We start from the raw sequence: 19910 nt of genomic DNA, 5'->3' as shown, positions 1-19910 counted from the left end.
ACACTGTATCATTTCACATTAATAGCCATCCCTGTTAGTCTGTGTTCACATGGTCCGCTGAATTTATCAGACCAGTCTCCTCCACAAATTGTGGACCTGACAGGCTTCGTGTGCAGCTACATGTTCCCATCCGCATAGTAGACAGGTGCAGGATACACCTGCTAGTTACATGCGTTAGTCTGGTCTGTACATGAGACCAGACTAGAGCATGCTGAAAATTTTTCACACGGACCTGAGGTCCATATGAAAAATAGCGCATGTGAACTACTGCATACAGAGAATCTGTCTGCAGGTTTTTGCTATTTAATCTGAGAACAACAAAATATAGGGCAAGAGAGACTGATTCCAGGGATGTGTTGCTTATTAGGCTGTGTGCTGTAATTTCAATACAATCAGTGTTTTATCAGCAGGAGACTATTAAAAGTGCAAGTCAGTCCAGCTAATGTGTGTAACCCCACCACTGATTGGCAGCTCGCTCAAACTGCACAGTGTGCATCTGCCAATCAGGGTTGTGGGCGTTCTGACCACTGCTACATATACAACAGAGAAAACAGGGATTCTATCAAAACTGCAGCAAAAGTCCAGTAAGTGATACATCAATGGTATTGGCTCTCTGCCCCTTCATTATACTGCTGTCGGATTACAAAGCAAAAACTGCTGACAGATCCCTATAAGCCAGCATTGGGTCCGTGTGCTATCCTACTCCACATGGACAGCACAAGGACCAAAATAATGTGCATGATAAACTGGGACAAAACCTTTAAGTCAGTGGCATATAACATACGCAGTCAGATGCATATACATGTATTGAATGTGTTTTGTCTGGTTGCTAATAGTGTTGAGCGATACCTTCCAATATTGGGAAATATCGGATCGGATTGGATCGGACCGATACCCAAAAAATATCGGATATCGCCGATTCCGATACCGGAAACCAATGCAAGTCAATGGGACACAAATATTGGAATGAAAATAAACCCTTTCTTTCCCTGTAGGTTAATTCTACATGAAGGAAAACAACTAAGAATAATGTAGAATGTATTACATGAAAAGCCGGCAATTCAGCAGCGGCATACACCGGTACCCGACAATTTAGAACAGAAAGAATAGAGCATCACACATAGATTAGATAGATAGAAACATGTCAGTCACATATATAATAAGTACAGTGAGAGTGTTGCTTACTGTACTTGTCATTTAGTGTTAAAGGATTTATTAAAAAAAATAATAGTGTTTTCATGCACCCTCTCTTTAAAAAAGCCGGCCTGCAATTCAGCAGCGGCATACACCGGTACCCGACAATTTAGAATAGAAAGAATAGAGCATCACACATAGATTAGATACATAGAAAAATGTCAATCACATATATAATAAGTACAGTGATAGTGTTGGTTACTGTACTTGTCATTTAGTGTTAAAATAAAGGATTTATTAAAAAAAAAATTGGCATGGGGTTCTCCGTAATTTTAGTCTCTAGCGGAGGTTAAGCAGACGGCTGGGGCAGATGTTTGAAGCCTGGGAAAGGGGTAATACCCACTGAGCTTCCCAGGCTACTAATATCAGCCCCCAGCTGAATACCTAGCCTTTACTATCTATTTACTATCTATTAAAATGGGGGACCCCCAAAAAAATGACGTGGGGTCCCCCCTATTTTAATAGCTAGCAAAGGCTAGGCAGACAGCTGGGGGCTGATATTAATAGCCCAGGAAGGGTGCCATGAATATTGGCCCCCTCCCAGGCTAGAAACACCAGCCGTCAGCCGCCCGAGAAATGGCGCATCCAATGGCACTTAGCCTCACTCTTCCCACTGCCCTGTAGTGGTGGCAGTGGGGTAATAGGGCTAGGGTTGATGTCAGCTTATAATGCCAGCTGACATCAAGCCCAGGTTAGTAATGGAGAGGCGTCTATAAGACACCCCCATTACTAACCCCATAGTCAAAGTTAAAAAAAAAAACACAAACACCCAGAATAAAGTCCTTTAAAGTCCGCAGACACTGAGAAGTGCAGGCATGCTTGCGCTCCTCAGTGTCTGGCTGTGACGGCATAAAGATTAGCCGAGGTCATGTCCAATGAACTCAGCTCACCTCATGCACGTCACTGACAGTGTGGGAGAATTCTACTGCGCTCAACGATTGAGCAGGAGAATTCTCCCACGCTGGGATGGCATTGAGATGACAGGCTGGATCGCAGCTGAGCGCTGCTATCCAGCTTGTCATCCTTCAGAGACTCTGCAGAGCGCAAGCATGCCTACGCTTCTCAGTGTCTGCGGCATGGCAAGCTGGATGGCAGCTTTCAGCTGCGATCCAGCCTGTCATGTGAATGTAGCAGAGCTGGAGCCGTCGTGGGAACCATGGAAAGGTAAGGATGATGTTGCTTTATTATTTTACTTTTATTGCAGAAGACATTGGCTTCAGCTGGAATGGGCATGACGGTAAGTATGGTTTAATTTAGAACATTAAAAAATTGTGTGTTTATTTCAATTAAAGGACTTTATTCTGGGTGTTGTGTTTTTTTAAATACTTTACTAGAAATTCATGGCGGTCATGTCTATTCAGCCCCCATGTAGTATTATGCAGCCCCATACAGTATAATGCAGCCCCCATATGATATAATGCAGCTCCCATAGAGTATAATGCAGCCCCCATAGAGTATAATGCAGCCTCATATAGTATAATGTTGCCCCCATATAGATTAATGCAGTCCCCATATAGATTAATGCAGACCCCATATGGTATAACTGGCCAAAAAAAGGGCTTTTAAGAGAAATTTATTAGATTTTTACTTTAAATACAAAACAACCAAATGGACTACATTTCCAAAATGATGCAATGCTTTTGTATTAATATTGCTATTATTTATTATTATAGCACCATTTATTCCATGGCGCTTTACATGTGAAAAGGAGTATACATGATAAAAACAAGTACAATAATCTTAAACAATAGAAGTCGCTGACTGGTACAGGAGGAGCGAGGACCCTGCCTGCGAGGGCTCACAATCTACAAGGGATGGGTGAGGATAAAGTATATGAGGGCAGAGCTGGTCGCACAGTGGTATGGTGGAACGAGGGTTAGGCTATGTGCCCACGATGCAGAAATGAAGCAGAAAATTTCTGCAGCGTTTCTGCATCTCCCTGGCAGAAAAAACGCATGCGCATTGTACATGCGTTTTTCCTGCCAAATACATGCGGATGTGAAGCGTTCTTCACATGCATTTCCGCATGCGGGTTGACAAGCATTTTCCAAGCGATTTTAGCATCACTTGGAAAGTGCTTGACAACTTGGTCACACTATATAAATCCATGTAAACAGCAGAATGTTTAAAAATAAAAATATAAATCTACACTTACCTTTCGATGGCCCCCGGAGTCTTGCTTCGCTCAGTCCTGTCTGCCAGCAGATCGCGGTACATTGCACTAGGACCTGCTGTCACATGACTATGACGTCGGCGCAAGTCCTTCAGTCCATTGCGATCTGCCGGCAAAGGAGGACAAGAGCTGCGGGGGCCGTCAGAAGGTAAATATAATATTTGTTATTTTATTCTTTTTTTACAGTTTCTATGGTACCTGGGTCCGGAGGAGAGTCTCCTCTCCTCCACACCCGAGTACCATCCGCACATAGAAACGCATATAATCCGTGTGTACAAATGTACTGACACGGATAATATGCTTTTCAATGCAAGTCAATGGCGGCGATTATGCTGCGTGTCTGCAAAATTAATGGACATGCTGTGGATTTTTGAGCGCAGCATAAATGCTGCGGAAAAATCCGCAGCATGGGCATTGACATTGCGGCTTGTCATTGGGGGTCATGGGGGGCGGATTACCAAGCGTTTCCCAAGCGTTTACGCTGCGGAAATTCTGCAGCATAAAAGGTTGAAAAACGCATAGTGGGCACAAAGCCTAACTGTAGGTTGTATGCTTGTCGGAAGAGGTAGAATGATATATGACATATGTAGCACCCTGAGGATTCGGCTGCTACAGGAGTATTGCACCTCAACCCAGAGGTGTGATATTCCACTCCCGGGTAAGGAAGGAGTGTGGAACTGAGCTCAGATAGACTGCATGCACTACATACATCCCATTCCAGAGGAGCAGGCCGACGGCACTCCCACTTAGAAATGTGCAGGTGCGACCGAGCCTGTTCCTGGCTGGAGTGGGAGGGGGGAGGAACATCCCATGTAGTGTAGGGGCAGATAGGGGGAGCAGTCTGGGTAGTGGTAGGAGCTCATTGGGTGCTGGTCACCTGAGCTCACACATAGAGGGATATATAAGGTGGGCACCATCAAAGATCAGGGTCAGACGCAGAGAGGAAGTCAGATGCAGAGGACAAGCCTGCAGCAAGAGAGAGAGAAAGAAACAACAGCCCTGGAGAGAGAGTGGAGTGCAGAAAGACCCAGAGGGGGACAAAGAAGGGACCCAAGAACCCAAATAAGAACACCGGGTGAGGAGTCAGCAGTAGGGTACCGGAACCCAAGCTGGTGGGGGCAAAGACATTCCCCAGCCAGAGACCGGAGACCGTGGGCAGTGTCTGTCACGGTCACCCACTACATTCACCCTGAAGGCACACCACATGGAGGGTCAGGGAACCTGAGGCCAAAGGTTGCCCAACAGAAGGCCCGAGGGAGCTGGATTTAGGTGAATCACTGGTGGGGACGGCTGAAGTAAGGACAGAGGGAGAGCTCAGGGCCACGCTCCGGACTTGTTTGGGGGTTGGCCGGATCCAGGACCTGGTGGACGCAGCACGGCTCGGGAGGTCACTTGGAGCTAGAGTGACCAGGAACATCTGCAGTAAGTAAAGACCCTTAACTGCACTACCCGAGTCTGTCATCATTACCGGCTGCACCGCACCACCACAACCCCCATCCTCTGCGCCTGTCCCCTCTGAGGCTATACCCCTCCCGTTGGGGGTTATCCCACCAAGCTGCGCATCCACCATCAGCCTCAGCGGACCCTGCTGCAGCGGCGGCCACAGTAACCGCATCACAACGGGTGGCGTAGTCGACACAACGAACTTTAATAACATCAGTAAAGACTGCCACATAACACTGAGCTTGACGCCCTGGGCACGGGACCGGGTCACAGCCGCTCGGAGACTACAACCCCCCATCTGATCCGGTGCCGGGTATTCCCCTCAGAAAGGAATATGTCCCAGGGGGCGCGTCAACTTTGGCGTAGTCGGCAGGATTACGTGCCCGCAACACCCGGGTACTGCGTGCCTGAAGAAAAGTGCAAGTTTACCTCAGAAAGAAGTCTCCCGCCGGTTCCGGAGGGTCCACGCCATCGGACTCCATCACCAGTCGTTTCCCGCCGATTGTCCGCCATTTCCAGCTTGTTCCCGCCATCTGCCGAGTTTCCCGCCACTGGGAAGCGATTCCCGCCAAAACCGCAGATTTCCCGCCTTGGAAGAGCAGCGGACGCCATTATGGGCGTGCCAAAGGAGGGCGAGAGGCCACCTCCCATCGTGGGCCAGGACAGAAAATGGCGCCAAAAGTGGAAACCGCCCCCACCAACAGAGACTGTGATGCTGGAGGTGTCTGTCAGCGTGAAAGAACTCCCCCTGGAGCTGACAGTCACCGAGTTGCCCCGGGACCGCCCTCGAAGTGGGAGGAGACGAAAAAAAAGAGCAAAGATGGGTGTCGCTTGGAGCAGTGTAGAACGAGCGCACCCGGAGGCAAGAGGTCTAATGAGGAGTAGCGGAGAAGCTCACCCGGAGTCGAGGAGAGAAAGAGTGGACCCGGGAATGGAGCGGCAGCAGAGCAGCACCGGCCCGCTGGCCAGGAGCCTGCTGGAGGAAGAAGGAGGAGAGCAGAGCAGCACCGGCCCGCTGGCCAGGAGCCTGCCGGAAGCAGAGCAGAGCAGCACCGACCCGATGGTCAGGAGCCTGCTGGAGTCAACAACCCCGCTAGGATTAGCGGAGATCCTGGCGCAGCTTCCCCGAGATCGGGAGTGCGCGCGGAGTGCCCTGGAGGGCCTCGCGGGAAGGATGGCCCGAGTGCAGAGGGAGATCCTGACGGAGTGGGGCCGGGAGATGGCCCAGCAAGCTGGAACCCGTCCACTTAACCCGCTCCCTTGGAAGAAGACATCGACTGCCTCTGCAGATGACGCGGGAGGACCCAAGGCCGGAGACGGCGCAGAAGAGGGAGCGAGACGTATGGCAGCAGGTAAGGGGGATGCCTATACCCCATACCGGAAGACCGCTTACCTGCCCCAGCTCCCCGTCGCAGAGCCCGAAGGTCCCCCGGCCGTACCCGAGACCGCCATGACATCGCCACCGACTAGGCCCCGACCGGAAGCCGCCGTCGCGACCCCGATGACGTCACGCATCGTGACCCGGAGCGTGGCGCCGGAAGAGGAGCCTCCGGCCTGGTCACAGGGCCTAGCATTTCCGGGCGCCGCATCCAATGCAGAGCCATCTACCTCCGCGGAGCCTCCGGCCTGGTCGCAAGGCCAGGTAACCCAGGGCGCCGCCGTCCTAACGGTGCCCTTCACCTTCCAGGTGCCCCAGGCCTGGCCGCCAGGCCTGGGCAACCCGGGCGCCACCACCACCGCGCCCGCGCCCGTAATACCTAGGGTGCCACATCTGGGAGAGGACCCCTTCAGCCAGCTAACGTGGCCGGACGGTCGGCCTTTCATCTGGCCCGAAGGATTCTTGGAGCTGGAGCGGCAGAAGCAACTAGGTCCCCTGTGTGAGCCCCTGATCCCGGCTCCAAAGCCCGTGACTCGGGTCTCGCCTCCCCTAGAAGAGGCTCAATTTGCGTGGGACCCCAAGGGAGAAGATCTGATGGGGTTCACCGGAGAGACTCGGGCAGCTGCAGCAGCGCGCACAGAGTGTTGCCGTCAACAGCTGGCAGAGTTCAAGAGAGAGCGGGAGGAGAGGCAGGCCAAAGAGCAATGGGCCCAGACCCGCAGCGCGGAGCAAAAGAGTCGGACCAGAAGGGACCCCCGTGCAGCAGATCGTCCCCGTACCATCGGGACGGTAATAAAGTTTAATGCGCAGCATGGGTGGGGCTTCATAAGGGACCGGAACACCATGGGTGACGTCTTCGTTACACGACGGGACGTCGAGTCCCACCTGCCAGAGGGTCACAAAGGCCGTGACCTCTACGTCGGTGATGAGGTAACGTTCACCCGGCACAAGTGTGCCAAGGGACCTTACGCCCTCCACGTGCATCGCTTGACGGAGGAGGAGTTGCGGTGCGAGGAGGAGGAGCAAGAGGACCCGGACGGGTCTGAAGAAACCACCAGCCGTAAGATAAGAGCAGGAGGCAGACGCCGTTGAGTGCGGCAGAGCAGGAGACTGTATATAGTTGCCTGTCGGGGCACAGTGAATCGGAACTGAAACTGAAACTGGAACTGTTGTTGCTGCTAAAATAGTCCCCGTTGGGACCAGCGAACTGTTACCTGTAACCCTTTCCATACCAGGCTGAGGACTGTGAGCAGCCATCCCTTTCCCTTTACCTGGCCGGGGACTGAGAACGGCCAAAATTTCCCTGTACATAGTTGCGCTTGCTAAAGCGCCCCCTACCGGTTTTTATAGGAAAAACCATTTTTCCAAAAGACTGTCGCACTCTACCTGGTCACGAGTTGCACGGTGACCAGAGGAACAGAAGAGAGAAAGAGACGACGAGAATGTTGTTTACCTGAAAAAGTTTATATATATATTTATATAGTATTTCGTATAATATTTAATATGTTTTACATGTTTATAAAATGTTGTATGTTTTGGTGTTTTTTGTCTTTGCAGCCCGAGGACGTGCTGTGATTTACCAGGGGGGAATGTAGCACCCTGAGGATTCGGCTGCTACAGGAGTATTGCACCTCAACCCAGAGGTGTGATATTCCACTCCCGGGTAAGGAAGGAGTGTGGAACTGAGCTCAGATAGACTGCATGCACTACATACATCCCATTCCAGAGGAGCAGGCCGACGGCACTCCCACTTAGAAATGTGCAGGTGCGACCGAGCCTGTTCCTGGCTGGAGTGGGAGGGGAGAGGAACATCCCATGTAGTGTAGGGGCAGATAGGGGGAGCAGTCTGGGTAGTGGTAGGAGCTCATTGGGTGCTGGTCACCTGAGCTCACACATAGAGGGATATATAAGGTGGGCACCATCAAAGATCAGGGTCAGACGCAGAGAGGAAGTCAGATGCAGAGGACAAGCCTGCAGCAAGAGAGAGAGAAAGAAACAACAGCCCTGGAGAGAGAGTGGAGTGCAGAAAGACCCAGAGGGGGACAAAGAAGGGACCCAAGAACCCAAATAAGAACACCGGGTGAGGAGTCAGCAGTAGGGTACCGGAACCCAAGCTGGTGGGGGCAAAGACATTCCCCAGCCAGAGACCGGAGACCGTGGGCAGTGTCTGTCACGGTCACCCACTACATTCACCCTGAAGGCACACCACATGGAGGGTCAGGGAACCTGAGGCCAAAGGTTGCCCAACAGAAGGCCCGAGGGAGCTGGATTTAGGTGAATCACTGGTGGGGACGGCTGAAGTAAGGACAGAGGGAGAGCTCAGGGCCACGCTCCGGACTTGTTTGGGGGTTGGCCGGATCCAGGACCTGGTGGACGCAGCACGGCTCGGGAGGTCACTTGGAGCTAGAGTGACCAGGAACATCTGCAGTAAGTAAAGACCCTTAACTGCACTACCCGAGTCTGTCATCATTACCGGCTGCACCGCACCACCACAACCCCCATCCTCTGCGCCTGTCCCCTCTGAGGCTATACCCCTCCCGTTGGGGGTTATCCCACCAAGCTGCGCATCCACCATCAGCCTCAGCGGACCCTGCTGCAGCGGCGGCCACAGTGACCGCATCACAACGGGTGGCGTAGTCGACACAACGAACTTTAATAACATCAGTAAAGACTGCCACATAACACTGAGCTTGACGCCCTGGGCACGGGACCGGGTCACAGCCGCTCGGAGACTACAACCCCCCATCTGATCCGGTGCCGGGTATTCCCCTCAGAAAGGAATATGTCCCAGGGGGCGCGTCACATATACAGTTAGGTCCATATATATTTGGACAGAGACAACATTTTTCTAATTTTGGTTCTAGACATTACCACAATGAATTTTAAACAAAACAATTCAGATGCTGTTGAAGTTCAGACTTTCAGCTTTCATTCGAGGGTATCCACATTAAAATTGGATGAAGGGTTTAGGAGTTTCAGCTCCTTAACATGTGCCACCCTGTTTTTAAAGGGACCAAAAGTATTTGGACAATTGACTCCAAGGCTATTTCATGGACAGGTGTGGGCAATCCCTTCGTTATGTCATTCTCAATTAAGCAGATAAAAGGTCTGGAGTTGATTTGAGGTGTGGTGCTTGCATTTGGAAGGTTTTGCTGTGAAGTAAACATGCGGTCAAAGGAGCTCTCCATGCAGCTGAAACAAGCCATCCTTAAGCTGAAAAAACAGAATAAACCCATCTGAGAAATTGCTACAATATTAGGAGGGGCAAAATCTACAGTTTGGTACATCCTGAGAAAGACAGAAATCACTGGTGAACTCATCAATGCAAAAAGACCTGGGCGCCCACGGAAGACAACAGTGGTGGATGACCGCAGAATAATGTCCATGGTGAAGAGAAACCCCTTCACAACAGCCAACCAAGTGAACAACACTCTCCAGGAGGTAGGCGTATCAATATCCAAATCTACCATAAAGAGAAGACTGCATGAAAGTAAATACAGAGGGTTCACTGCACGGTGCAAGCCACTCATAAGCATCAAGAATAAAAAGCCTAGACTGGACTTTGCTAAAAAACATCTAAAAAAGCCAGAACAGTTCTGGAAGAACATTCTTTGGACAGATGAAACCAAGATCAACCTCTACCAGAATGATGGAAAGAGAAACGTATGGCGAAGGCGTGGTACAGCTCATGATCCAAAGCATACCACATCATCTGTAAAACACGGCGGAGGCAGTGATGGCTTGGGCATGCATGGCTGCCAGTGGCACTGGGTCACTAGTGTTTATTGATGATGTGACACAGGACAGAAGCAGCTGAATGAATTCTGATGTATTCAGAGCCATACTGTGTGCTCAGATCCAGCCAAATGCAGCCAAACTGATTGGTCGTCGTTTCATACTACAGATGGACAATGACCCAAAACATAAAGCCAAAGCAACACAGGAGTTTATTAAAGCAAAGAAGTGGAATATTCTTGAACGGCCAAGTCAGTCACCTGATCTCAACCCAATTAAGCATGCATTTCACTTGTTAAAGACTAAACTTCAGACAGAAAGGCCCACAAACAAACAGCAACTGAAAACCACCGAAGTGAAGGCCTGGCAGAGCATCAAAAAGGAGGAAACACAGCGTCTGGTGATGTCCATGAGTTCAAGACTTCAGGCCGTCATTGCCAACAAAGGGTTTTCAGCCAAGTACTAGAAATGAACATTTTATTTGCAATTATTTAATCTGTCCAATTACTTTTGGTCCCTTTAAAAACAGGGTGGCACATGTTAAGGAGCTGAAACTCCTAAACCCTTTATCCAATTTTAATGTGGATACCCTCAAATGAAAGCTGAAAGTCTGAACTTCAACAGCATCTGAATTGTTTTGTTTAAAATTCATTGTGGTAATGTCTAGAACCAAAATTAGAAAAATGTTGTCTCTGTCCAAATATATATGGACCTAACTGTATATAGTATTTATTCTTGTCTGTATGTTATATCTATTTCTCTATGTATGTGATTTATTCAGTATCGCACTTCTATCTACTATATATCCACTTGGAATTAATTATTTATTTATCTATTTTATATAAATTAGTTGTTGCTACACCTATGTTTTGATTTATGAATTATAAGACATACCCAAGATAAACAATTATTGTTATATATATATGTAATACCCCATCTCCTTAATACTCCCCCCCTCAGATTTTAATCATGTATATTAATAAAAATTAAATGTTATGTTTGATATTATCTCTGTCTTTATTCATTATATATTGGAGTAGGTATAATTGATTGTGTAATGAATATTCAGCCATATGTGTGACTTTTTAATTTGGTGTTGTTTTCTTGGACTAGCAGAACATGTTTTAATGGATCAGAAAAAAATATATATATTTTTTAAGTGGATGTACCGTTTATCTCTAAAGATACATATATTACACTGCAAGTCAGCAGAAGAAACGGATCCCACACACAGTGCGAAGCCTTGAATATATGAAGGTGGGGAGTGAAAAAAAACAAAAAGCTCTTTTTAGATAAAGCACGCCTTTTTGTTAAATGGAGGTATTTAGAAAAATGTTTACTATTTAAATGTGTATTATTTATTTATATTAAATAAACCCCTTTAAGGCCAAAACCAGTTGTGTCCATAAGGGGCTAGAGGACCATTCATGTATAGTGCATTGGCTGCAGGTGATTGTTGGTTATGAGGTCACGGAATGTTGTGACGCCGATATATAAGCAACTGCCGGACGGAACTCCTCCGAGGGTTTACAGTTAGTGGAGTGTAAGTAGCCTCATGTGTATTATCTCCTGATTTATCTCCTATCATATCCCTTGTGTCTGTGTCTCTCTCGCCTCATTTCCCTCATTCTCTAATAATATCTCAATTTTTGTTTCGCTAATGAGCAAAATGTGTCATCTATCCACCCGGCCTTCCCTCTTTGTATCCACCATCCATACGTGCAAACAATATAGTGCAATGCATAGATTATGTATAATTAGGAATATAGGAAAAACTACCATAAATCTTTATTTTTTTACCAGTTCCATGACATTTAGAGGGTATAAGGGGTACATTTTTTCCTTGTGGAGGGCGCCAAGTTGGCATAGGGGGGACTTATAGCCCAAGTAATGTTGCTCTGGGAATTTTAATATAAAGTTGCCTGTTCAGAGGAAGATAATAGGAGCTCTAGTGCCTCTTATGTGCGGTAGCTTTGCACTGATAAGAAGCAAAAAGTCCTAAACACTTGTCTGTAAATGGAGCTTCTAGTTTGGCTTTCTATCCTAAGTCATGTGACAAGGCTCATTAAAGGGTTCATATTGACTTTTAGGATTACTACCTCCAATTGTGGCACTAGAGCTTCTACCCTCTTCCTCTGTGAAGAGGCTATTTGCCTGATGATTAGATAATTACATTGATATCTCTTACATAAGGTTTTGGCTGAAGGTAAGGAATCTAAGCGGGTTGTATAAGATTTGAAAAATTTTGCCTGGTTTCTTCAAAAAACAGCGCCACACCTGTCTGTTGGTTGTGTCTGGTATTACAGTTCAGCTCTATTCACTTCTATGAAGCAGAGTTTCAATGCCAAACGCAAGCCGTGGACAGGTGTGGCGCTGTTTCCGGAAGGAAGCAGTTATGTTTTTCTAATCCTGCACAATCCCTTAATACACCATTTCATGGATGCTGGATTGGTTGTAGGTCTTTGTCACTTCCGACAGTTACTGTTGTTCCTGGTGATTAGTGATCCATGGAATGGGATGACATCACACAGTGACATCATGGTAACTGCCGAGGGGACACTCACTTGAGGGGTGCAGTCGGCAGTGAAGTATAAGTAAACTTTGTATTAGCTTCTTTTTTATGTCCTTTATTATGTTCTGTTAATTTCTCCTCAATCTATAGCTATTAACCCTGTAATGTCAGGATGTCACTTCTCCGTTCTTATAGATTTGTATTCCCTTTGAGGCTACGTGCCCACGATGCAGAAATGCTGCAGATTTTTTCCGCTTCTCCCTGGCAGGAAAAACGCATGCGGATTTTACAGGCGTTTTTCCCGCCAGGTAGAAGCGTTTGTCAAGCGTTTTTGCATGCATTTCTTCATGCGGGTTATCAAGCGCTTTCCAAGCGATTTTAGCATCACTTGGAAAGTGCTTGACAACTTGGTCACACTATATAAATCCATGCAACCGGCATGGATTTATATAGTGTGACCAAGTAATAGTTAAAAAAAAAGAATAAGAATGGTAAAAAATAAAGATTATACTTACCTTCCGATGGCCCCTGGTATTTTCTCCACTACGTCCGGTCTGTTGTATGGGTCGCGGAGGTGTGAAAGGACCCGCGATGACGTCATTGAGTCATGTGACAGGCCACGCGACCGCCGATGTTAGCGGTCGCGTGACCTATCACATGACTAGATGACATCATGGCAGGTCCTCACACCACTGCGACCCATACAACAGACCGGACGCATCGCTTTAGTTATCGAGCTGAGGTGTCAGTAACCGACCCCCCTCTTCAATTCTTCACAAGTATCAAAACAGGAATGAGATACAATGTCTGCTATAATTCTTTTTTTTCTTCTTTCATTTTAGGGTTTTATAGTTTTTCAGCGAGTATATAGAGAAGAGAATGAGGTAAATGCTTAAGTATCCTAAATGTGCAATTTCCCTGATAGATTAGGGCCCCTTGATGGTGGAGAGTCACCTTCCATGTCTCCCATAATCTCCGGCCATTCTGCTTCACACAGGGAAACATTGAAGCTCCATGTGAGGAAGGAGAATGGCCGCTGACCCTGTATTGCTGCCGAGCATTAGCCTAAGGTCAAGTTCAGATGTGGCAGGTTTACAGTGCCCAAATTTTTGGAAATTCATTCATGGGGGGAAAATTAATCTTAGGCCTCCTTCAGACATCCTTATAATACTGATACCAGAAAAAAACAATATTGTGTCATCAGTGTTTTGGATCAGTGTGTCATCAGTGTGCCATCAGTGTGTCACCCGTGTGCCGATCAGTGTTTTTGATCAGTGTGTCATCAGTGAGCTACCAGTGTGTCATCAGTGTGCCATCAGTAAGCCATCAGTGTGTCACCTGTGTGCCATCAGTGTTTTGGATCAGTGTGCCATCAGTGTTTTGAATCAGTGTGTCATCAGTGAGCCATCAGTGAGCCATCAGTGTGTCATCAGTGAGCCATCAGTAAGCAATCAGTGTGTCACCCGTGTGCCATCAGTGTTTTGGATCAGTGCGCCATCAGTGAGCCATCAGTGTTTTTGATCAGTGTGTCATCAGTGAGCCATCAGTGTGTCATCTGTGAGCATTCAGTGTGTCATCTGTGAGCCATCAGTGTTTTATTCTGTGAACCATCAGTGTGTCATCAGTGAGCCATCAGTGTGTTATCAGTGTGCCATCAGTGTGTCAACAGTGTGCCATCAATGTGTCATCAATAAACCATCAGTGTGTCATCAGTGAACCATCAGTGAGCCATCAGTGAGCCATCAGTGTGTCATCAGTGAGCCATCAGTGTGCCATCAGTGTGTCATTTGTGAGCCATCAGTGAGCCATCTGTGTGCCATCAGGGTGCCATCAGTGAGCCATCAGTGTGTCACCCGTGTTTTATCAGTGAGCCAACAGTGTGTCATCAGTGTGTCATCAGTGAGCTATCTGTGTGCCATCAGTGAGCCATCAGTGAGCCATCAGTGAGCCATCAGTGTGTCACCCGTGTTTTATCAGTGAGCCATCAGTGTGCTTTATGTCTAGTTTTGTGTGTTTTGCTCCTTTTTTGTTGTTTTCGCCCTATTCATTATTCTATTTGCGCCTTTTTTAAGTCTATTTTACATGTGCTTGCCTTTTTTCTTTGTTTTTCGCTTTGTGGCCGTAGTTTAGCAATTCTAGATGTTTTTGCCTGATTCAACAATTGAGAATTTCTAAAAAGTCATAAAATTTGGCACAATTTCACTCTAGTCTCCCCTCCTCCTCCTCCTGGTGTATTTTTGAGTACGCCAAAATATGGTACCAAAAGTTGCAAAAGCAGTTCAATAAAGGAAAAAAGCCCATTTTTTACTTTGCGACAAATTCATGAATTGTGAAACCGTTTTGATGAAATTGGTGTCAAAACGGCAACTAATACCACAAGACAAAAAAGGAAAGAAAGTGACTTAAAAAAAGCCAGAAGTGATGAGCCAAGATGTTAATGATTCTAACCAGAGCTGTATGTTCTATTATAGGAGAGCTTTATTTCTAAAAGAATCCTGCGTACTGACTTGGGAGACAATTTAGTAAGTTGATGTACTAGATCATATTTGTAAGAGGTTCCCACATATATTCTATTGCTATAATCAATGTATCTATAAGGGGGAATGATGTAATAAAGAATAGGAAATTCATGAGGATTTCATACACTCTCATTGTCACTGTGCCATCATCAGCAGACACAGGGGAACTCATGTATAAAAAGTCTTCTAAGACAAAGTATCAGTGTGGCCCATCACAGCCAATCAGAATCCAGATTTCATCAGCTCAGTTTCCTTTAAAATAAGAGCAATGATCTGAGTAACACTGACACTTTTTCTTAGGCCACGGCCCCACTATCAGTATTTAGTCAGTATTTTTCTCAGGCATGGGAGCCAAAACCAAGTGAGGAACAACCAGAGAAAAGGTATAATAGAAACAAATGCACCAATTCTGCATTTATCACCCACTCCTGGTTTTGTCTCCCACTCCTGAGAAAAAATACTGACCGAATACTGATAGTGGGGCTGTGGCCTTAGAGCGATTTTCATGGAACCATGCCTGGGGGTTTTATGAAACCATTTATGTCCTCCATACACAATACACCATAAATAGCAGCCTTCATTTTTTTAATGGTTGGCAACTGGAGGATAACAGTGACCATGGATAAAAATTCTGAAGTTTTTAGAAAAATTTCTTGTATAAAAGGAGTGATTATAACAACAATGGTAATTTATAAGAGTTGATAAATAGAGTCTATGTTATGTATCCAATAGTGAGATAGTGGAGGAAGAAGAAGAGGATAACATCATAGACACAACATCAGAAGAAGGGAGCAAAGAGAACATCAGATAGTAAGTAGAAAGATAGTGAGATTATAATGTACAACACTCCCAGAACACCCCCGAGTCTCTTGGAAAAAGTTACTCATGGAAACATCTATAGCAGTTGTATACAGCCAGATAACTTTATCCGTAGGCTTCCTAAGCATCAATTTTTCTGCTAATGGATGGAAACTGGAGGATAACAGTAATGATGGATAGAAATTCAGACGTCTTTAAAAAATTTCTCTTATGAAATGAGTGATTATAATAATAGTAATTTATGAGAATTGATAAACTGAGTCTATGTTATATATCCAATAGCGAGGAGGAGGAGTGGGAGGAGGAGGAAGAGGAGGAGTATATGATATATGAAACATCAAACGGAAGCAGTGATTACATCATAGTGTAAGTAGAGAGACAGTGAGATTATAACGTACTCGCCAAGACTCCCAGAACATCCCGAGTCTCCTGGAAGAAGTTACTTAAGGAAACATCTATAGCAGTTGTATACAGATAACTTTATCCATAGGCTTCCTAAGCATCAATTCTTCTGCTAATGGTTGGCAACTGGAGGATAACAGTAACGATGGATAGAAATTCAGACGTCTTTAAAAGATTTCTCTTATGAAATGAGTGATTATAATAATAGTAATTTATGAGAATTGATAAACTGAGTCTATGTTATATATCCAATAGTGAGGAGGAGGAGGAGGAGGAGTGGGAGGAGGAGGAAGAGGAGGAGGAAGAGGAAGAGGAGGAGGATATGAAACACGGAACATCCAAAGCAAGCATTGAGAACATCAGATTGTAAGTAGAGAGACAGTGAGATTATAACGTACTCGCCAACACGCACAGAACATCCCAAGTCTCCTGGAAGAAGTTACTCAAGGAAACATCTATAGCAGTTGTATACAGATAACTTTATCTATAGGCTTCCTAAGCATCAATTCTTCTGCTAATGGTTGCCAACTGGAGGATAACAGTAACGATGGATAGAAATTCAGACGTCTTTAAAAGATTTCTCTTATGAAATGAGTGATTATAATAATAGTAATTTATGAGAATTGATAAACTGAGTCTATGTTATATATCCAATAGTGAGGAGGAGGAGGAGGAGGAGTGGGAGGAGGAGGAAGAGGAGGAGGAAGAGGAAGAGGAGGAGGATATGAAACACGGAACATCCAAAGCAAGCATTGAGAACATCAGATTGTAAGTAGAGAGACAGTGAGATTATAACGTACTCGCCAACACGCACAGAACATCCCAAGTCTCCTGGAAGAAGTTACTCAAGGAAACATCTATAGCAGTTGTATACAGATAACTTTATCTATAGGCTTCCTAAGCATCAATTCTTCTGCTAATGGTTGCCAACTGGAGGATAACAGTAACGATGGATAGAAATTCAGACGTCTTTAAAAGATTTCTCTTATGAAATGAGTGATTATAATAATAGTAATTTATGAGAATTGATAAACTGAGTCTATGTTATATATCCAATAGTGAGGAGGAGGAGGAGGAGGAGTGGGAGGAAGAGGAAGAGGAGGAGGAAGAGGAGGAGGAAGAGGAAGAGGAGGAGGATATGATACACGGAACATCCAAAGCAAGCATTGAGAACATCAGATTGTAAGTAGAGAGACAGTGAGATTATAACGTACTCGCCAACACACAAAGAACATCCCAAGTCTCCTGGAAGATGTTACTTAAGGAAACATCTATAGCAGTTGTATGCAGATAACTTTATCCATAGGCTTCCTAAGCATCAATTCTTCTGCTAATGGTTGCCAACTGGAGGATAACAGTAACGATGGATAGAAATTCAGACGTCTTTAAAAGATTTCTCTTATGAAATGAGTTATTATAATAATAATAATTTATGAGAATTGATAAACTGAGTCTGTGTTATATATCCAATAGTGAGGAGGAGGAGTGGGAGGAGGAGGAAGAGGAGGAGGAAGAGGAGGAGGAAGAGGAAGAGGAGGAGGATATGATACACAGAACATCAAAAGCAAGCATTGAGAACATCAAATTGTAAGTAGAGAGACAGTGAGATTATAACGTACTCGCCAACACTCACAGAACATCCCAAGTCTCCTGGAAGAAGTTACTCAAGGAAACATCTATAGCAGTTGTATACATAACTTTATCCATAGGCTTCTTAAGCATCAATTCTTTTAACGAGAGCTGTATTTTTTTATTTCAGCCACTTTGGACACCTTATATATAGAGCATGGCCCAGTGCAGTCTCACTGCGTTAAGTAATTGGTGTAATCATGGTGCACGGCTTGAAGTCCTCAGTTATTTTTCACTATGAGACATAAATGCAATCAGAGGTGTAAACAGAGCATCTTAGGTCCCAATACAAAATATGTATCAGGGATCCTCAATTACTACTAACCATTTATAATACTGATGAATTTAGTTGTGGCAGAAGGGCTTTTGGATCCCTAAAGGCACCAGGTCCCAATGCTACTGCTACCTCAGCCCCCCAATAAATATGTAAATCTCACCCCAGCCTCTGTGCACTTGTACAATTCCTGGTTTAAAAAGGAAAATATGGCGACATTAGATGCCGTAAAACTTCAATTTTATTCCATGCACATACTGCAGCGTCTGGTGCCAGTTGTTGTTTTTCCTAATAACTCCCTATATGCTCCTGAATGCTAATATTTATCATTGCATTTATTAACGAGACGCTAAATAGATGATATTTTCTGTTACTTAAGTATTGCTTTTTCTAACAAAAGTAAAAAAATTTCTATAGGACAACGAGACAAATAAAATCAGCCCAGGCAAAGAAGTAAGTTATTAGAACTATCATGGATGCATCTGCACTAATGGAACCCATAGACCATGACTGGGGAAGTCCTGGAAAAAATATTATCCTGAAGAACGCCTACATATAGCTATATCTATATTTATATTTAGATATATATATAGATATATATATATATATATAGATAGATATATAGATATAGATATCTATATCTATATATCTATATAGATATATACCGGTATCTATATAAATAACTATATATAGATATTTATATATATATATATATCTATGTGTGTGTACACTGTACATATATATACACATATATTATATTTATGCAACAAGTTAACTTTAAAAAGATTTCTAACACTTTTGCTATTCAGAAAAGTGGCATAAAATTATTAAGTGTCAGGGTTAATCCATTACTTATTTAATGGCCTTCTGTGTTGTGCCACATTGGGACCCGTTACGCATTCATTGTCCCCCCTCCTCCTCTCTCACTTCTGTTATAGAGGGGTATAATAGGGGATCAATATCTGTCTGGTTGGTCAGATAGGAGGCAGTGACAAGGCCATAAAAGTGACAATAAAAGTAAAATGGCAACTAACTTCAATGTCTCCTACTGTAAGTGCCCATTTGCCCCTTTAGCAGGACTTTATTTGGTGTCCATGCTGATCTAGGTACTTTAAGTGGTCATGCCCCCTGCTGATCAGTCAGGCTAAGGGTATGTGCACACACAGCGACCTTTTCAGGCAAATCTGCTCTTTAAGCCACCTTAAAAAGCTCTAAATAAATGCTAAAAAGAATGAACTTATACATTGTAATTAGTGACGAGTGAGCATGCTCGTTTAACCCTTTAACCGAGCATGCTCGGGTGCTTACTGATTATCTTCGGCGTGCTCTTATGTTATGTTCGAGTCCCTGCGTCTGCATGATTTATGGCTGTTAGTTAGCCTCAACACATGCAGGGATTGCCTGTTTGTTAGGGAATCCTCACATGCAGACGCAGGTACTCGAACATAATATACGAGCACGACAAAGATACTCTGCGAGCACCTGAGCATGCTCAGTTAGAGGGTTAAACAAGATTGCTCGCTCATCACTAAATTGTAAAAACGACTCGCTGTTAGTCTTTTATAAATGAGTATGCAGATTAATTGGCATTTTGGGGGTGAAAGACTCCCTTTAAATATCATAGTTCTCAGCAGCACATTGTCCTGTGTACACATGTGCTGCTGAGAACAATGCTTTTCTGTGTGCACAGGATGATCCCCCTCCCTCCTTCAGAAAGATGCTGGTTTTCTTAAGGAATTTAGTGGATAGAGGGAGATTATTTTAAAAAGTGATCTTCACTACGGTGGGCTCACACCATTTGATTCAGGTGTGTTTCTTGCCATATTTTTCCA

Source organism: Phyllobates terribilis, unplaced genomic scaffold (genome assembly GCF_046119375.1).
Source record: "Phyllobates terribilis strain yellow unplaced genomic scaffold, ASM4611937v1 Scaffold_4__5_contigs__length_816908805, whole genome shotgun sequence".
NCBI classification, from domain to species: domain Eukaryota; kingdom Metazoa; phylum Chordata; class Amphibia; order Anura; family Dendrobatidae; genus Phyllobates; species Phyllobates terribilis.
The sequence above is the reverse complement of the archived record's forward strand: the minus strand, read 5'-3'. Positions refer to the sequence as shown.